The sequence below is a fragment of the Macaca nemestrina genome, chromosome 12 (genome assembly GCF_043159975.1).
Source record: "Macaca nemestrina isolate mMacNem1 chromosome 12, mMacNem.hap1, whole genome shotgun sequence".
NCBI lineage: Eukaryota > Metazoa > Chordata > Mammalia > Primates > Cercopithecidae > Macaca > Macaca nemestrina.
In genome coordinates, this window is record NC_092136.1 from 24,333,686 (window position 1) to 24,354,757 (window position 21,072).

At 36.2% G+C, this 21,072-nt stretch overlaps 1 protein-coding gene across 15 annotated transcripts in view; it reads left to right on the top strand.

Annotated features, from left to right (window-relative positions):
- The window catches only part of LOC105471588 (leucine rich repeat containing 4C), a 1,332,829-nt gene that overhangs the window by 228,450 nt on the left and 1,083,307 nt on the right, over nt 1-21,072 (top strand). For 12 of the 15 annotated variants that reach the window (XR_011610659.1, XM_071074846.1, XM_071074847.1 and 9 more), the window contains one exon: nt 16,736-16,939. The exons of the other annotated variants lie outside the window; for them this stretch is intronic. The gene's annotated coding sequence lies outside the window, so the exon portion shown is untranslated. The remainder of the gene's footprint in view (nt 1-16,735; nt 16,940-21,072) is intronic. 15 annotated transcript variants of the gene reach the window in all.

Sequence of the window (21,072 nt, forward strand, 5' to 3'; positions counted from 1 at the left end):
GGCTGTATGTTTTTAATTCAATTGATCTTTCTTCACAGTTCTGGTTTACTCCTGCATTTTATCATTGTGAGAGGGGCTCTTTGCAATTTCCCTTATTTCTTTATATTTTCTCCAAAGCATGGCATCAAGAATTAGATGTGGTAATGCTTGTGGGTAGCTGCAGTTACCTAAGACATCCTTCAGGCAACTGGAGCTAATTTAGCCTAATAGCCTGAAAATCTCATGATATACAAAAAAGCTAGAGTTTTCCATTTTCCTTTTTTGTTTGTGCCAACACAAGACTAATTTCAAGGACACACTTTTGAAGCTGGAGTTAATGTTCATAGTCTAAGCTTTGACATTTGATTTTTATAAAATAAGAGACCTGACTTTTATTAACTTAGAGTGCTCATTTTTCATATTGGACACAACACAATTTTTAATAGCCAGAATGGATAAAATTATCTGAGCCTCTGAGGTTTCAAAAATCGTCAAGAGGATTCCAGCAACTAGAACTGTAACAAGCAGTCACCAATAAATACAATTGTTAGGATGAATGAATGAAAAGAAGAATCAATGATTACTTTTTCATTCATTCACACAATCAATAAAAATGGAGGAATCATTCTGTATAAGGCACTGTTCTGGTTGCTGGGGATATATTATGATACAACACATACACAAAATTCCTGACCTTGGAACTCATGTTCTATTGGAATGAAAGAGAAAAACAAAAGTACACATTCAGTAAATTAAAAATGAAAAGAGAAAAAATATGACAGAGTGAAAAGAATGGAGGATGTAAATACAATTTTAAATAGGATGACCAGGACAGGCCTTGGTAAGAGAGTCACATTTGAGGAAGGCAAAAGAGACCTGCATCTACCTAGGGGAGATAAATTCCAGGTAAAGGGAATAGCCAGTTCAAAGGCCCTGAGTTGAAAGTATAGCAACAAGGCCATTGTGGTTGCAACAGTGTGTGTATGAAATTTGTTGAGAGAGAGGAGAAATAGGAATAAATCCTTGTAGACCATGAATAGTATTTTGGCAGTTACTCTGATTAAATAGGAAAATACTGTGGAGGACTATTCTTCTTCTTTTTTTTTTTTTTTTTCTTTGGGACAGAGTCTCGCTCTGTTGCCCAGGCTGGAGTGCAGTGGCACAAGCTCCGCCTCCTGGGTTCACACCATTCTCCTGGCTCAGCCTCCCGAGTAGCTGGGACTATAGGCACCCACTACCACGACCAGCTAATTTTTCGTATTTTTTTTTTTTTTTTAAGTCAAGATGGAGTTTCACCATGTTGGCCAGGATGGTCACATCTCCTGACCTCGTGATCTGCCTGCCTCGGCCTCCCAAAGTGCTGGGATTACAGGTCTGAGCCACCACACCTGGCCAATACTGTGGAGGACTTTAACGAAGAACCCTTTCCTAGGACTTTCTATCAGAATAGAAATACATGGCCTTTCTAAACCTAAAAATACATAATATGGGAAAGGAGCATACTGCATCTTAGATTCAATTCCAGTAAGCAATCTCTGAGATCCTGTAATCTAAGTCTTCTGTTTTATAAGTAAGGAAATGGCTTGGAGGAAAGATAAGCTTTGTCCAAGATCATATAGTTGAATGCTATTATTTGTTTGTTCTTATTACCTGACACTGGATCTTTATATAATGATAGTAAAGAGGCATGTAGAGACAAAGGTCCTGGGTGTTGATTTAATTTGTTACAGTTGAGGCTTTGTGTCATGACAAATCTGTTTCATGTCTACATTCTGTCCCATGTTAAAAATAAATAAGTTAACCATTCTTAATTTGTTACCTCACAAGCAAAGGAGGATCTGTGCCTAGCAGCTTAAGCTTGAGTCCCTTTGCAGCTCAAGTTTTAAATCCTGATCTACAAGTTAATATAATAGTTGTGTATCTAAGAACGGTAGCTTGACCTCTCCAAAGCTGAGTATCTTCATCAGCAAATGCAAGTATTAATAGTAACTATCTCACAGTTCTTGTGAAGTTGGAATGAGTTAGTGTCAATTATGATATGTTATTTTAATTATTACTAAATATAGGTCAAATAACACTCATTGACACCTGTATGTTTCAAGCACTCAGACACAGATATGAAAAGATGTTTCTACTCTCTGAGTAGCCTAAAGAGGTAAATAGATGTCATAAACTCAATATGATAATCCATTAGCCAAATTGCAATAAAGAACTACGCAGAATTCAGTGGAGTAAATAATGGAGAAAAGATCCCTAAGGAGCACATTAATATATTTAATACACTGCTTAAAATAGGATGGAAATTAGAAAAATTGAAGAAGTAGAAAAGTAGCAGAGTTTAACATTTGTTCATAGGAAATGGGAATTTTTGTTAGGGAAAGAGTGACAGTTGAGCTAAGCTATGAGTGGCTGGGGTTGTGTATATACTTGGAGTTAAAGATGGGTATTCAAGGTGAAAAAATGCAGTAGCAAAGAAACAGAGGTAAGAAAATAAAAGTCTTGAAAAGATATTTTTAATGAAATTGTGAAGGTAGGTTTTATTTGTGGGAAGCTTTACAGCGGCTTTAACCAAAAGCTAATATTTAGGTAATTAACATTTTAGAAAGACCAAGAAGTGATAAATAGGAGTGAAAAAAATTGAAAGCACTGTTGACACTCTACCAGGATCTAGAAATTAAAGGGAAAAAATCACAGTGAATTGGGGTTAATACCTTTCCTTCACAACATCAGCATTACTCAAAATGGTAACGTTTCTCTGAGACATTGATGGTGCTTTTGTTTCTTGCAGGAAGATGTTCTCTGTCTTGGAGCCACATGTGTCATGTGGCAGTTGCTACGGTAACTAGTTTTAAGGAATGTCATCCAGTTACCGAGTAAATAGTCTTGTAAGGCAGATATTACAGCTGACATGTAAATTAAGGCTGCCCCATCTCTGTCAGCTTTTCTATTCTGAATTCCCTTGCTTTCCATATTTAAGAGAGAACTCCTTTTCTTTGCAAAAAAATCTCCTTTTCTTAACTAGCAGGATATCATTCGGATTCAAAGTTGACATTCCTTTGTTTCTTATTTTAGTATCCTATACCTGGGCATTAATTTGTAAATACTACTCTGAGCTGGCAATGACAGATGCTTAAGTTGGTATACATAAGGTGAATATTTTTTTTTCTTTGGTGGTCAAGGTGAGAAAACAGTAACACCTGCTTTCAAAATAATCTAGATCAAAATCATTTTCTCTAGTTTTTATAATGCTGATCTCTTTGATTCTATTTCTCGTTAAAGCATTTGAGTAAACTCCAAACTGCAGGTTAATAAGTGTTAGTTCTACTTTTAGAAGCATTTTAGGTTCATCTGGGGTGTACATAGGTGGTCCTCTTTATGAGCAAACACTGTAGTTTTTATACCTCAACGTATATAGTTTCCACTTCATCCCCAAAATAGAAAGCATGTGCTTTGCCTCTTGTTTACCAAAATTGTGCCTGCCTTTCAGGCACTTTACAACAATGCTAATATCGCATTTGTGGACATTTAGCTTTTGTGTGCAGCTAGACTACAATGATTCATTTTGAAGAGTGTAAAATTCTCACGCAAACTATTTTCTCTTCTATATTCTATGACTTATACTTCTAAATCAGGTCATACCGCTAGAAAACAATGTGGTTTGCCTTTTCCATAGAAATATTCTCACAGTCCTACTGGATAATTGAAAATTTTTCTTTTTTCAAAGATCACCAGAAGAAATAAGCATAGGAATTTGTATCATCAAAATATTACCAAAATTGGCCAGTCAAGATATCACTTGCTCGCCCTACACAAAAACCTGTGAAATAGGTTTTTTTTTTTTTTTTTCCAATTATAATGACTGGAATAAATTTCACTATATATAGACTTGGACTTCTTTTTTTTTTTTTTTTTTCCTCAGAGCATTATAAACTTTCACAAATCCTTTTTCATGTGGCTCTTGGGAAGTCCACAGCTTAGTGATATATAAGTGCAACAGATGGTCTTAGATTTGGATTTTTTTTTTTTTTTTTTTTTTTTTTTTTTTTTTTGAGGGAGTCTCGCTCTGTCGCCCAGGCTGGAGTGCAGTGGCTGGATCTCAGCTCACTGCAAGCTCCGCCTCCGCGGTTCACGCCATTCTCCTGCCTCAGCCTCCCGAGTAGCTGGGACTACAGGCGCCCACCACTACACCCGGCTAGTTTTTTTGTATTTTTAGTAGAGACGGGGTTTCACCGTGTTAGCCAGGATGGTCTCGATCTCCTGACCTCATGATCCGCCCGTCTCGGCCTCCCAAAGTGCTGGGATTACAGGTGTGAGCCACGGCGCCTGGCCTTAGACTTGGTATTGTTACTGTTATTTTGGTATGATTATCTCACCATACATTTGTCTCATCAGTTAAAATTCTGTTTGGCTATGAGAAACAGAGATTTAAGGATTAGCTAAACAAAAAGTGGTTGAACTCCTCCTGAAGAGGTTCATCTCAGGCTGGTCTGATAGAGATTCAAGCACTTTCTTTTTGCTCTGACATTCTTAGTTCAGAGGTTCTATACTTGAGATCAATTCATGGTCACTAGAGGGAAGGTGAAGTGCTAATTGGTCTATTTCTGGAAGAAGGTAGTAGAATGGTAGGTGGTAAAAATCACATGCAAACTTAACCAGTCCTCACTTTTTTTTAAAGTGTTTCCCTAGAAGCTTCACCAAGAAAATTTGCTATATGTTCCATTGGTTGGAACTTAATTACATAACCACTTCTACCTGTAGGGGAGCCTGAAAAATGTAGCTGGGCCCATTAGCACACCAATTCCAGATTCTATTAGGAAAGCACAAAGGGAGAATGTTTATATGATGGACAGCTGGAGTATCTGCCTCATTACCCTTGCATTCAGCTGTCAAGGAGGCTGAATTGAAAGAATAAAAGATGCCACTTGAATATATAAGAACTCCCCTGGGAGGCAGAACATGTATACATATAAATCCCATATAAGACAGAGATAAGGCAAATTATCCAAGTACAGATGACATCAGTTATAGACTCCAGAGATGCTGAAGATTTCATGGAAGAAAAGGGATTTAAGCTTTTGTTCATATGGCCTACATTCCTACCTTTTAAAAAACTGTATAACAATTTGCAATAAAATGTTCAGATATATTGGTTGTTACATAGATGAGTGCTTTTTAATAAGTTACTTGTAAAGGATAGAGGGAGAGAGAGACTATGACTATTTCAACTTGGCAAATTTCACATTTATAATTTTTAATGTTGCTTGCTTACTAAGTCATCATCTACAACAATTTCGATCACAGTGCCCAAGACCACAGAGGTAACAACAAAACAAACACAGAATACTGCTTCACCCAGGTGAACTGGTTTATCTTAGAAATGACCTGAATATAATATAGATCAAAGTAACTATGCAAATGGAAAGGATCAAAATGAGTATAGAAGTGAGAGTAGATAAGTCAATGGAATCTCAAATTGTTGCATTTTTTAGTGTCTTCTGCATTATCCCCATTGCCAACGTATTTCTCTTTTGACATTTTTTAATGCATATGCAAATTTGTATCAATTTTATGAGTGTTTAAATGAAATTGACCCACCTACCCCATTCACTGACTTGGGGGTAGTAAAAAAGGAGTAGGTGAATATTTCAGATCTGTTCTTACACTTTACCTTGGAGTCCTCATTTTTTATTCCCACGTTTATAGAACCCTTCCATTTTATATCTTCCTGAGTTCTGATCCTTCACCTATTTAGGTTATTATAGTCCTCCTGACAGATTTTTGGAGTCTCCAGGCTCTGATCCTTTGCAATCATATGAGCTTTGTATAGAGGGTGTTATACCATAGTGATTAAAACCGTGGTGCTGGTGTTAGATGACTGGAGTTCATAGTCCACCTTCACTATTTACGAGTTATGAATATTTAACCTTGGACAAATTACTCTCTTCTCAGAACTTCAATTTTCTCATTTAGAAAACGCAACTACCCATAGTCCCTCCCTCACTGAGTTGTTGGAGAAATAATTATCAGATGGCCTCATATTCTTGAGCTTTCTCTTCAAAGCCACATAGGGCAAAAGAATCCATCCATTCAGATTATGATTCTAAGAACTAATCTTTTCATCCATCTCACCGTTCTACCAGAGATTTGCCAAATCAAGCATGGATATTAGTGTTCTAACACTTTTCATCCTTTATTTTACCTGAAATTCATTTTAATATTGTATCTAGCATGGAAAGTTCTTGATATTGGTCAAAGAATACAAGATTTCAGTTAGGAGGAACAAGTTAAAGGGATCTATTGTACAACATAATGATTATAGTTAATAATAACATATTCCTGAACATTGCTAATAGAATATAGCTGCCTAATATTTTAAGTGTTCTCACCAAAAATGATAAGTATATGAGATAATGTCATATGATGATTAGCTCAGTTTAGCCAATTCACAATGTATGCATATTTCAAAACAATATACTGTACATGATAAATATACACAATTTCATTTGTCAATTAAAAAATTTTTTTTCTAAAAATTAAAGTTCTTTAGCACTGGACAGATTTGGAAATGCATTAGATATGGTTCAGATATGAGGTAGTAGGCTTTAGCTTGCCAGGTATAAGACAAAGAGGTATGAGCCTTAGGATATATTAATGACGTAATATAGGAGAAGTATCTGGGGACAAATACAGGACATTTTGTGTGCTTGTGCATTTCTGCACATCTGCATTTCTGACTTCCCTGCTCTTTCCCAGTGTTTTCCTAAAAAAAAAAAAAAAAAAAAAAAAGGCTTTTGGAGAAGGCTATGATCCTACCAGGTGGTACACAGTTGTGCTTTTTTGAGTCTGTGGGGTTTCCCTCCTGCCCCCTTAATCTAAGGACTAAGAACTAGTCTATGAACTAATTAATAAATTGTTAAAATAGCAAAGTCTAGAAATAAAATTTCACAAACTTTTTTCCCCTTGTGCTGTCTGAAGGTTTTGAAAAAGTAATAGAAATATATGACAAATAAAAGAAAGCTTTTCTATGTTCTCAAACCTGAATGGAGTCAAAGAACACAATCTGTGTTTAGCTTATCATATTTGCATGAATAAAAATGTACAGCTATTGAAGATAAATTTAAATTACTGATATATGTGAAGAAAGAGACATATTTCCCCTATTAGCCATGCATTCTAGAAATAACCATTAGCATTGTCATGTATTTTCTTCTAGGTGTTTTTATGTGATGCATTTTATACAAGCCTGCTCAAACTCAAATTGAATGCAAATTTTTTTTCTAATGTTAATTTAAACATAGACTATGTAGCTTTTCATATTATTGTAGAGTTTTTATAACTAAAATCTTAAAATGCTGGTAACTATTCAGCTACTGTTGAATGTCAAGACTTTCTCAGGTTTTTTTGTAATATTGTAAGTAATACTGATATTAACAATTTTTTCCCCTAAGGCCAACATTCCATGTTGTCTTTCTATGATTCTTTTCTCGGTTTTTATAAATCACTAGGATGGCATTTTCACTTGAACTTTCTTAACCTTTTGACTCAATTTCTTTAGCTTATTTGCACACATGAATTATCTTTCCTAGTAGTGGTAAAAATACTTTGGAAGATCTTATTTCCTTAAAATATTTACCACATTCTAAAAGTTCTCTAAACATTTATCAAGTAAATGTCTAAAGAAAGAGCAATTAAGAAATACAATGGTTTTACTTCCAGAACACTTTGTCAACGTAGCCACTTGTTTTGACAATTGCCCAGGAGGGTTATATTTCCTTACGGTTAAATGCAAAGTTGCTAAAATTAAAACATAAGTTCATTCAATGAAGGCTCTTAAAATTGGCAGAAGTGTTGACTTAACTAAACATTAGCCTTGGCAAAATAAATGTGAACAGGCAGCCAACTCACAAAATTACTAATTGTTCTTGCTTGACTGTGTGTATTGTCATTTAGTCTTTCACTATGACGTGTGTGTGTGTGTGTATCTTGATAACACATGTATGTAATATTATTTGAACTTTGCCTTAAGTATTTCAAAAGCATAGTTCATAAGTGAATTATTTTGTATTTCAATTATTTAATGGATAGAAGAGGATATATATATTCACATACACATACTATTATTGGTAACTAGAATATTTTTATTCATTATGTACTCATTTAGCCAACTAATATTTTGAAATGCAGGCTGTAACTTTGAACACAGGACTTTTGAAATATGGTTCCTAATTTAAAATAGTGGTTGACAACCAGGAATCCCTACTCTTACCCAGGGAACGTTTCGACAATGCCTGAAGGCATTTTTGATTGTTCTGTCTGATGGGGGACAAGTGCTACTAACATTTAGTGATTAGGAGTCAAGAATGCTAAATATCCAGTAATACACAGGACAGCTCAGACAACAAAGAATTATCTAATCCAGTATATCAATGTCATCGAAGTTAAGAAACCCCATCTTAAAACATCGCACATTTTTTATCAATGGAGTTAAGATTACAATAGGAACCAAGGATAACTATTTCTGGTAGAGATACTAAGGAGGGTGTTGTCAACTTCCCCTGGAAAAGAATGACAGATTTGGGAAGGTGATGCTGAGTTCAAGGGGGCAAGGGGAAATCATTCTAGGGAGAGGCAAAAGCTTGAAAAAAGTCATGAAAATATGACACTAAAACAAGTTTCATTGAACTGGAGTTCAAAGTGGTGGTATAGAACCCTATGAAAAATAAGTCTAGACCAGTAGTCAAAGGCTCAATTACCAAAATTCAGTTTCGTAAGCTAGAGTTTGTACTTTGTCCTATAGGCAAAGAAAATCCACCAAAAGGATCCATGGATTCAAAAGCATGGACTAGTTACTCTTAGAAGGAAAACACCTCTGGCAGCCAAAAGAAAATGAGAAACAATAAAACTGATTAGTGGCATGGATGTCAATTTGGCTAATAATTAAATCTTGCAAGTGAAAAATCCTAAGAGGCTAATATATCTCTATATGGGTGGGGCTTAAGGATAGATGCTTACGGTATCCTTAAGGTATCCATAATGGTAAGGTAAAGGAGGCTGAGAAAATGGAATTTGCCTCTCCATTGAAGGTGGGGGTTGAGGAAAGGAAGCCATTCTCAATGGTTTCTAGTTTTCTGCTTTGATTATCCAGAAAGATGAGAGTGCCACATTCCAAGGTACAAATTTCTGAGGGATTATTTGGAAAAATCACGAGTTCTCTTCTACACATTCTGAGTTTAAGCTAATGGTGGTCCTGCAGTTCTGTAACCCAAAAAAACAAGTTCACATTGGATGTAAAAACAAAAATGTTCAAAAATGAGTTACTTGAAACACTGGAAGTAGAATAGGTTTTTCAAGAAGACCATTAAAAGAGAAGACCAGTCCTCTGAAAATACCAATATTTCATTGTTAAGTAGAGAAAGAGAAAACAACTTTTACTTGTCAGAATATATAGTCAGAGATACAATGAGGACAAGAACAATGGCATAATGAAATAGAGCAAAAGGGACATCTGGTATTTTAAAATTAAGGCAATATAGAAAAATTCTACTTATCAATTAAATTATGAAAGAAATATTTTAGAAATGCTTGTACGTGGTAAAAAATAAGAAAAGAGAGCTTTTAGATGCTGCAGTGAAGAAGAAATTCAAGGTAAGATCAGTAATCAAAGGCACAAAACATCAGAGTTCTCAGGGGGAAGCAGTCATTAAATGCTAGGTGTGACATTTTCATGCCCTCAGAGGTGAGTGCAGGTAGAAGGTGACTGCATCTGTACTACCTGCAGAAAAACATTGAGACAGGAGATCATTCTGCTATGCCTTTGATGTTAGAACTAGAAAAATTCTGACCACCAAGCCATCATTTAAAATGAATCGTTTTTGAGAAATTGGCCGTATGAGACACCTTGAAGGAAACCTGTGAGTTCTGAATTTGTATGTAGGATGAGAAGAGCAAGTTGAGAAATTCACGAAAACCTAATACGAAATCAGTGAAACTGACGACAACAGTGAAGAGGTGAACATGAAATGACACACGGTGATCATTGCTATAGACTGGGGCTCCTGAAATGCTCCTATATTAGTTGGCTTGGGCTACCATAAGAGACTACCATACACTGGTTAGCTCGAACAACAGAAAGTTATTTTCTCACAGTTCTGGAACTAGAAGTCTAAGATCCAAATGCCAACCATGTTGGTTTTGGTAAGCACCCTCTTCTTGGCTTGCAGATAGCCGCCTTCTTTCTACATCCTCACATGGCCTTGTCTCTGTGTGTGCGCGTTGTTGGGGTTTCTTCCTTTTCTTACAAAGATACCAGAGACCTGATCTCCAAATACAGTCACCTAAGAGGTTAGGCCTTCACCATATGAATTTTGGGGAGCACAATTTTTCCATAATGACCCCATGAAGGTGACTTAAGAGTGAAATATTTAAATACCCAATGGGAATTCATAATGGAAAGTCAGAAAATGCAGCAAATAGGAGAATTTATACCCTCATAACTAGAGATAATAGAATTGTCCAGAGAGGACATTAAAATGAATGTGTTTGAAAGTTCAAATAAATAAGAGAAAAAAAATTACCACACACATCAGACTTGGAGAAGGACTCCAATATTGAACAGTGGAGCTATATGCTGTATGATTTTGTGAACAAATACATTTGTTAAGATGTAGTTAAGTGTAAACAAGCATTAGTGACTTGCAAATAGATCTGATTAACCAGACATGCAGCTTTGATGTGAAGATTTAAGACAAAATGACATACCACAGAAAACATGAGAGGAATTATAGACAAGGAGGATAGAAAGAAAAGAATGATACACTAGTTTGTTATTTGCCTGAAATAAAAAAAACAATATCAATCTTCAGAATGAGTACTACATCCACACATTGTTTAATTAAAAGCAAATGTTCACCTAGTTCTATTGCAGTGAAATTTCCAAACTCACACAAACAGAAAACATATTGAAAGCAATCAAGAATGAGATAGCTATTGCAATCAAAGGAATGGAAATTAGAATGACAGAAGATGTCTCACAGCCATGATGGAGACCAGATGCCCCAACAGAACGAAACTTTAAAGAGTGGATGGAAAATAATTGTTTACCTAAAATTCTACATTTAGCCAAACTTCAATTCAGGGGTGAATCCAAATGGGGAAAAAAATCCCATAAAAATAGTGAGAATTAGACTTTATAGACTGTCTCTCTGTCTGTCTACCTATCAATTGATCGATCTATCGATCTATCTATATGAGAATGAAAGTAGGAGAAAACTGAAACTCCAACGAAAAGAGTGAGATGATAAAAAAACACTTTCATATACATGTAGGTACATGTAAGTAAGGTTTGCTGTGAAAAATAACATAGATAGATAGACACAGACAGACTGATAGAATGTATGCTACTAAATTTTTTGGTGGTTTCAGGCGTGGTATTTTACAGGGCAAAAGCAAGATAAATTAATGTGGTAAATTGGAGGAAGAAGTTCAGTGTGAATACATTCAAATGCCCTATTTGGTTGGAGAGAAGATTAGAAATAGTATCTATAAACTGTTAAGTATACATGTTAAAAATGTATAAACGCACACAAACAGAAAATGAATGTAAAATATTCAGACAGGAAAATGAAAGGAAGACAGGAATCAAAAAGACTGTATCAATCCAATAGTAGAAAAACTTTGGAAAGTAAAGGATACATACCAACTAAAGAAAAATGGCTTTCTCTCTGATGAGAAAGGTAGAAAACTTGGGAAGGAATGCAATGCGGGCTTCAATTATTTAAACCATATCAATTCCGGAAAGAAAAAAATTCTGAGGCTAATAAAGCAAAGGCCAGGGTAGAGACACGTGGCTATAGTCTCAGCTACTTGGGAAGCCGAGGTGGGAGGATCCCTTGAGTACAGGAGTTTGAGGCTGCAGTGAGCCATGATTGTACCACTGCATCCTGGCTTGCAGAGCAAGACCCTGTCTCTGAAAACTAAAAATAAAGGCAAAATGTAAGTATTTGTTAAATCTTCGAGTAGGTGGGTTTTGTTAGTTGCAACTGTTTGGTATATTTCTGTACTTTTGGAATATGTAATTATCATAATATGTTAAAAAATGTACATTGGTATCAGACAAAACTGGGTTCTTACCTCATATATTGTACTTACTATGTAACTTAGGTAAAGATTCAATTTCTTTAGGTTCTACCTGCTTGATCTTAAATGTATACAATATTGCAATATTCCCTACCTTTTTAGGGTTATTGTAACTATTTTAACTGTATTGATGACATAGAACTTGGGGAAAATATGTGTCCAATATATGGTAAGTGGGACGAATAAAGAAGCAGCAATATGAAACCAAAAGAGAGCAACATTTTTCAAAAGGGGAAGGAGGTGTCTTTTGTTTCACATGCTGGTAACGGTTAAATTACTGGTCCTGGCCATCGTCTTTAACTGTTAGGAGGTTATTGATGAATTTTACTTGAGCAGTCTGGCCAGAAAGATGCAAGCAGAGGACTGTGAGTATGGGTTGAAAGGAAGGAAGGACAAATAACAAATGCTTGTAGTGCACTGTTTGAAATAAGGATACAAGGAAAAATCATGTACGTATTTATAGATGGACAAGAGAAAACAGGCAATTTTAAAATGGGAGACTGCAAATGTGGACTATTTTAAGTAGTTTGATTGTGGAGGGAAATAGGCCAGTGACTAGATGTAGACAGAAGGGTGTGTGTGTGTATGTAATGGTAAGGATTTTAGTACGTGAACAGCCTGAAAGGACCCGTAGCCAGTAGCAAGGGGAGAGGTGAAAATACAGGAACAAAGGTAGAGTACTGATGGATCGAGGTCTTAGAAAAGACAGGAGGGGTTGGAATCAAGAACACAGATGAAAGGGTTGGCTGTAAGCAAAAGAAAAAGCACTTGTTCTGAGATTAGAAAGAAGTTGAACTCTGAGTACTGACAGTGATAAGTGTCTACGTGTGAAGAGAGGACATTGGGGGAGTTTATGTCTCTTAGCTTCAGATTTGTCTGTAAAAGGTAGATGGCAGTGTCCTCTACTGAGAAAGAATGTCTTATTTCGGTTATCTTTGTTGTTGCTGTTTGCTTGCTTCTTCCCTGTCGAGAGTGAGGACTCAGGTATTGAAATACTCCATGAGGGATGTTTCTTTTGATGGAAAAATTGAATTCAGTCCCAATTCTCCTTTTCTAAAGAAGAGACTTTTTTTCTGTGAACAATCATTGTTTGGTACTTCAAATCACTACACTCATTTCAGAAAGTCATGAAAGGTCCATAGAGGGGAGTGACGTATAAGAGTTACTAGCCAAGGCTTTTGGGAAATAAGCAGGAACCAAGACTCCACATTTCCATGTTCTCTGCAAAATCAGCTTTCCAAAAATAGACTCATACAAGCTGTAGTCACAGTTGAATGTCATGTTTCTATTATTGCAATGACATAAAATCATTAAACCACTGCTAGTAGTAAAAGCAGTCATGTCTAGTAATAGAACTGCTCTGTGTCCATTCAAAGGGAATTGCATTTTAAATGACACATGGTGAGCAACGTCCTGTTGAGGTGAGTGACATGGACTGAGGTTTGACTTCCACCACAATTTATTAAATGTCCTCCTGTGATAGTTCTCTGCAGTACCCAAGCGCTCAGTTCTGAATAGTGGTGTCAAACTGGCTGGCATGTCATGGGCTTAGGACACAGAAAAGTTTCCAATTTGTTGTGGACCATCTGTTAAATTTTTTGTGTTTCCTATATTTAAGCTAACTGAAAAAAAGATCAAATATTCTTTTTTATCTTACTTAAAAAATTTTTATATATGATAGAAACAAAAATATATATACAAATAAAATAAAGACAGGATCTCACTATATTGCCCAGGCTGGTGTCGAACCCCTGGGCTCAACCAATCCTCTCACCTTGGCCTCCCAAAGTGCTGGGATTACAGGTGTGAGTCATCAGGCCTGGCCCAAATGTTCTTAATACAGAGACTCAATAATCCTCCCTTAGTCTCTCAAGATTTTTTAAAATTTTCTTTTAATTTTTTTTTTCTTTTGGAGATAGAGTCTCGCTCTGTCGCCCAGGCTGTAGTGCAGTGGCACAATCTCGGCTCACTGCAAGCTCTGCCTCCCGGGTTCACACTGTTCTCCTGCCTCAACCTCCGGAGTAGCTGGGACTACAGGCACCTGCACAACGCCCGGCTAATTTTTTGTATTTTTAGTAGAGATGGGGTTTCACAGTGTTAGCCAGGATGGTCTCGATCTTCTGACCTCGTGATCCACCTGCCTTGGCCTCCCAAAGTGCTGGGATTACAAGCGTGAGCCACCGCGCCTGGGCATTTTTTTTTTTAAAATTTTTGTGGGCATATAGGAGGTATGAATTTTTACTGGTCATATGAGATGTTTTGATACAGGCATGAAGTGTGTAACAATCACATCATGGAAAATAGGGTCTCCACCTTCTCAAGGGTTTATCCTTTGTGTTACAAACAATCCAGTTATACTCTTAGTTATTTTAAAATACACAGTTAAATTACTATGGACTATAGTCACCCTGTTGTGCTATCAAATACTAGGCCATATTCATTCTAATTTTTTGTACCCATTAACCATCCCCATCTTCCTCCTATCCCCCTACATCTTCCTCCTACCCCGCTTTCCCAACCTCTAGTAACCATCCTTCTACTCTCTGTCTTCATGGGTTCAATTGCTTTGATTTGTAGATCCCATAGATAAATGAGAACGTGTGATGTTTGTCTTTCTGTGTCTGGCTGATTTCAGTTAACATAATATCCTCCAGTTCCATCCATGTTGTCGCAAATTACTGAATCCAATTCTTTTTATGGCTGAATAGTACTCCATTGCGTATAAGTACTCTTTCTTTATCTATTCATCTATTGATGGGCATTTAGGGTGCTTCCTAATCTTGGCTATTGTAAACAAAGCTGTATCAAGTTTCTTTTTCTAGACTGCTTTTTACATCATGTACACCATACAAGCAGAATTTTTGAATACCTTATATGATTCAGGCACATTATCTCAGTTAATCCCTCAAAGAATCCAATGAGAGAATTATAGCCATAGGCTAATGAGTGCATTGACATTTCAAGATTGAACACAATATTTCCAAAACCAACTGGGATTCAAATTCATGTCTGAATTAAATAAATGTGATTAAAGGAGTCATTGGATCAAATGTCTTTTCTAAGTTCTAAACCTATTAAGAAGGAGACAAGGAAGTTTTGACTTCCTTAGGCATTCAAATATCACTTTTATTATCATAAGACTGTATTGATAAATATACTCTCTACATGAGGCCAAAATGCACTGTACATTAGGCCAATATTATCACCCTAAAAGTGGCCCCTGGAATGAGAATCGTAATTACAGAGCTAATAAATTGCATTAAGAAGTGAAACCTATCTCTCACCTTTTATGAGTGAATGGTGTAGATACATTAGTCCTGTAAAATAAGTCATTCCTCTTGTTATTGGCAATGAAATAGTGAGGGTGCAGGGATTGGTTTCTATCAAATACCCTCAAGGAAGGTAGAGGTCAGTCATTAAACAGAACAGAGATGATTCCCTCCAAACATGGCACATACTTTTTCCACGGCAGGTAATTCTCTTTTATTAATTTAATCCATATAAGTGTTTTATCTTCTCTTTTACATTATGAGCTTCTTAAGTCACAGATGTGGTGATTAAACCAGGACAAAACATCAGGCAGCTAACACACTAGGAATGATGAAAAAGGATTATATTGATGGATTTCACTGTGATAAGAAACAGAGTATAATTTTCCATTGTACTTTGGGATAGCACACAGAGATAGAGTAAATCAAGTACTGGCCTCCAGAAGGCTTTAAGAAACTAATTAGGAAAGCAACAGCTCTTCCCCTGGCATGACTGAGAGCTGGGATCCATCAACTATGTGCATGGCATAGTTTTGTCTCTAAGTCCTATTCTGCCAACTGGACCTCCAATAGTTCAGGGAACACAAGCCCATTCTCTGGCAGAATCAGTGGGTTCATGTCTAAGCCTCAGAGTTCCAGCTCTTTGACATGCTTGAAAATGGCTTAATCTGCCATCTCAGTCTTTACTAGAATTGGTTGCCTTAAGGCATTTTTTTTGTAGCTATTTTTCCAGGCAATCCGCAGGCAGCAAGCTCCTTCTTTGGGAGACTAGCATGTAGGGAGTAAGTTTTGGACAAGTCAATTTGTACTTCTCCATATTGACCTGATTATGTCTTGTCTTAGCATAGTGTCTTGCAAAATGTAGCTGTTGAATAAAGGAGATAATGTACTGATGGATGAATGAATGAATAATTATGTAGATAAAAGTATAGCCACTAAAGCTGTCTTTTTCTTTATGCCATTCCTCCAGAGTGCTCATTTTCAAGAAGGTGCAAACAGATACCTAGGCACCAATTAGAAATCTGTTTCTCAGTATAAGCCTATGTTTCTTTTATTTGATGAATTTCTCTTCTCTGATCTGAAACTCAGACTCTTTCAGTCATCAAATAAACCTCACCACATCAACGATGGAGTCATAGCCTATAGAACAATGACTCTCTATGTCTCTTAATGAAATACCTCAAGTTTATTTTTTATTTCTTTTTGAAATATGATAAAATCCCCTATATGTACTGAAAAATCCCATTGAATTAAATAATAAATTATAATCATAGCTAGCATTTTTTAATGTTCACTATATGCCTGTGCTCTGATAAATACTTGACATAGATTATCTCATTTAATCCTCACAGAAACCAAATGAAGTGTTTACTGTCATTACACATATTTGATGAAGAGGATACTGAGGCTCACAGAGAATTACTAATTTGTTCAAGACAGTCTAATGTGGAGTAATCAAGAGTGAATGCCCTGAAAGCACACATACCAGCTTGGACCAGCATTCTTTTTTTTTTTTTTTTTTGAGAGGAAAAACTACAGAGACAGAGTAGCAGCAGGTAAGCCATTTTCTCCATACCAATTGTACAAGAACCCTGCTGGCAAATGTCCGTCATGGGAGAGGCTCCAGTCTTGAGATGTGGGGCTTATAAACTGCCTGGTTAGGGAAGCACCAGACCTTCCCCTGGGATAGATTGGGGCCAAGGTCAAAATGTTGCTGTTACAGTTCTGTGATGTACAAGAATTGTTGCTTCTATCCCTGATCTTCCACTGCAGCAATTATGACAGAGAGCTCAGTAACACATCCCTTGGTGTGACTGGAGTCCAGGGCCCAAGTCTCATGTTTGTTGTCATATGGTGTTGGGGATTCTTGGCCCTCAGCCCTGTCCATTTCATTGGCATCTTATCAGATGTCTGACTTGAGTACTCAGTTGTTGCCAGTTTTTATATCTTCTGCATTTTAGTTTTCAAATGATCCTGCTCTTTGGGGGAGAGAAAGTGTCAGCTATCTGTATGGAAAATCAGCCTGCTGGGTCTCTAGCCCAGGCAGAGTAGCCCTTGCCTATCACCAGCTGTTAAGTGGTAGAACCTTTAGTCAAGTGCCACAGTGTGACACCAGAGTGCCCAGTCTTAAGTGATTTTCAATAAGAAGAGGATTTAACCAACCATATGTACATTTCAGATAGAATCGTAATCTACAGTACCTACTTTTGCTGTTGTGTGTTTTTGTCTCATGTTGCTAGTTGATTATTTGAAATACTTATATATCAAACTCCTATTTCTAGCCCATGTAATTCACCATTCTTTTACTTTCTGTTCCATTGGAAGGTGAGATTTAATTTGGTTGTGAAACGTTCAAAGGTATGTTGTTAGCCATGAGATTGATATGCTTATTCACTGGGATGTGTGTTGGAGTGGACAGTTCTTAAGATGTAGCATGCCCTGGAAGAAGAGATAAAAAGTACCAATTCAGCCTTTGCATTCTGACCTCTGTGTGGGTATTTATAGAAGATTCTAAAACTAGAACGAATGATGCTAAGAACTTGTCTCTATGCCAGTTGAGCTATATGGTTTGCTGTTTTGAATTCTATTTGCATATCTTGCAAGTATAATTTTATTCTTTCCAATACTTCCCATGTGAAATGTATAGATTTATAAACTTTAACAATATAGAATGTCTTTATCCAGTCAATCATTGATGGCCATTAAGGTTGATTCCATATCTTTGCTATTGTGCATAGTGATACAATGAACTTATTCCTGCATATGTCCTTATAATAGGATGATTTATACTCCTTTGGGTATATACCAAGTAATGGGATTGCTGGGTCAAATGGTATTTCTGTCTTTATGTCTTTGAGGAATCGCTACACTATCTTCCACAATGGCTAAACTAATTTACACTCCCATGAACTGTTTATAAGAGCTCCTTTTTCTTTATAACCTCGTCAGCATCTGTTATTTTTTGACTTTGTAATAATAGTCATTCTGACTGGTGTTAAATGGTATCTCATTGTGTTTTGATCTTCATTGCTCTAATAATCAGTGATACTGAGTTTTTTTTTCACATGATTGTTGGCTGCACGTATGTCTTCTTTTGAGAAGTGTCTGTTCATGTCCTTTGCCCACTTTTTTATGAGGTTGTTTTTGTAAATTTGTTTGGACATGGGGGAACAACACACACTGGGTCCTTTAAGAAGGTGGAGGGTGTGAGGAGGAAGCAGATCAGAAAAAAATAACTAATGGGTACTAGGCTTAATTCCTGGGTAATGAAATATTTGTACAACAAACCTCCATGACACAAGTTTACCTATGTAACAAACTTAACACTTGTACCCTTGAACTTAAAAGTGACAGTAAATAAATAAATACAGAATATCTTGAACCAAGAGAAATCATCAGTAATTTAACAGTAGTAACATCTTTAACTCAAGTTCACAAAGTCAGAGACATAATCTGTTTTGTTCATTTCTATATATCCCCAGTGCATAGACACTGGCCTAGAACAAAGTAGTTGTTAAATGAATACTTGTTATTTGAATAAATAAACCAATATATGACTTTTGATGAAAAATTACCTATTAAATCATCTCAGTTTTCCTGGGATATCAACATACCTGCTTTTAGTTTTATTTATTAAATTAGATAAATATGAGATGGGAAAAGTGATCTTTTCTTGTGTTTCCACATCCAAATCATTTGTTTCTCAGTGGAAATGACAATATATTCAAAGTAAAATTCTTTAAAATCTTGTGATTAGAAGTACTTTCAGATGTGTAGAATTGTGTGTGTGTGTGTGTGTGTCTGTGTCTGTGTGTTTAATATTGGAGGATAATTATTTGGGAAAAAAAGCTGTTTTCTACAGATTATCCACTATTTTGGATAACACCCCCTCAAAAAAAAGTTGAATGTTGCACAGCAGACAACCGGAGAGATTCCTGTTTTCATAACTCTTCCTTGTAGAGGGGTATTTCTTAGTGTTTAAGAGCACGAGTCCTTCCTTACTAGTTGTGTGTCCTTGAAAAACTTACTTCTTATTCTTATGTCTTGTTCTCTCATTGACAGAAACCAAATAATAATATTTTGACTTCGTAAGTTTGATATAAGAATCAGTGAGTTAGTACATGTAAAACATGTAAAGCATGCCTGGTACAGAGTAAACTCTCAAGAAACATTATTATTACCATTATTCCTGTCTCCTAATGCATAAAAAACCTTACCTTCCTCAGGCAATTTATACAAGTCAGGAATAGTATAAACTCTGATTTTAACTTTCATATTCAGTGATCTTAGAGAGAGTCTTCAAGGGCTCCCTACTAGCCGTTTAATTAAAAAAAAATAAATTCCAGGTCAAATAAAACAAAAACACATATAAGTCCCTATGATGCCTGCTCTGTCTTAATGAAACTGGGTTTTCTGGAATCCCTTCAATTATCCTTGATGTCTTCAAATTCTGAGAATGCTCAGGCTTCCTTTGTAGTATTTTTTAAACTGGTACTAACCCATCTGGCATGTGCAATAGATGAGGGAATATTCTCCAATTGCACCTCTGAAACTTCATCTGGTTCAGCCCCCGCACACAAACCTGATTGAGCAGAGGGAGCTGAATAAGGTCAACATCAGGTGATTTTTCCCTACTAAAATTTCTAATCTGTTGTAGGCACAGGGCTAAATCACAATGTGTGATGGTCCTGCTAGAGAAAAAAAGTACCACAGCAAATAAATGGAAATTCCTTCAGGCCGTGGAAAATGTAACAGCTCTAAATACAGCTACACCTTTATATAGAAACACATAGAAACACTTGACTGGACTTCAAGAATGTATGAAGATTTCTTCAGTATTAGTTGAAGGCAGTCTTCTGATTTTGGCTTCTGTAAACTTCCTCTCTCGCTCTTTTTGTTTTCCTGGCCCTTATCCATTTGACTTTCTTCCCAATGACCCACTCCCTGACTTTCCTTAGATAATTTGAAAATACTGACTCTGCAGATGCCAAGGGTGAAAACTATCTTCATCCTCACTGAACTGCACATAGCAACTCTCTTTTCTCATTCCCAGAGGAATTTTTGTAATTTTATAGGGAGTACTTGTGTCTGTAATATAGTGTCTACAGAAAAGAATAATGAATGAATCTGCCCATTAACTACATTTTAATGGGCTTTGATAAAAAATAAGCTCACCCCGGCCTCAAAAATGAAAACAAAAAAATTTTGACTTATTAAGTGACATATGCATATGAAAGTTAAGATATTTTGGGTCATAGTAATATGTTGAAAACAACATAGAATCTATTATTATTCTTTAAACTTTTTTGATCAATGGCTTTCTGAGCATATAGCTAAAGAACTCTATCCTTAGAAAATACACATAAAGTAGACATCTACAACATTTTTTGAAGATAATTTTCAGAGATATATTGTATGAAGCCTATTGCGATATTCTATAGAAATATATAAAATTCACATTAAAATCCCTGCCTTAGCTCAGGCCATTGCCGGACTGTTGTATCCCAGGGTCATGTGTAGTGAGTGCATCATAGGTGTGCTGAGATTATTACCTGTTTCTGTCTTTAAGGCAGCAAGGCAGAATCAAAGGTAACTAGAATGAAGGGGTTTGTTTCTTCTCATTGTAAAAAAAGCAGGAAAGTTTTCCCCAGTAAACTATAGATATCTGATCACCTTCTAATTGATTCTT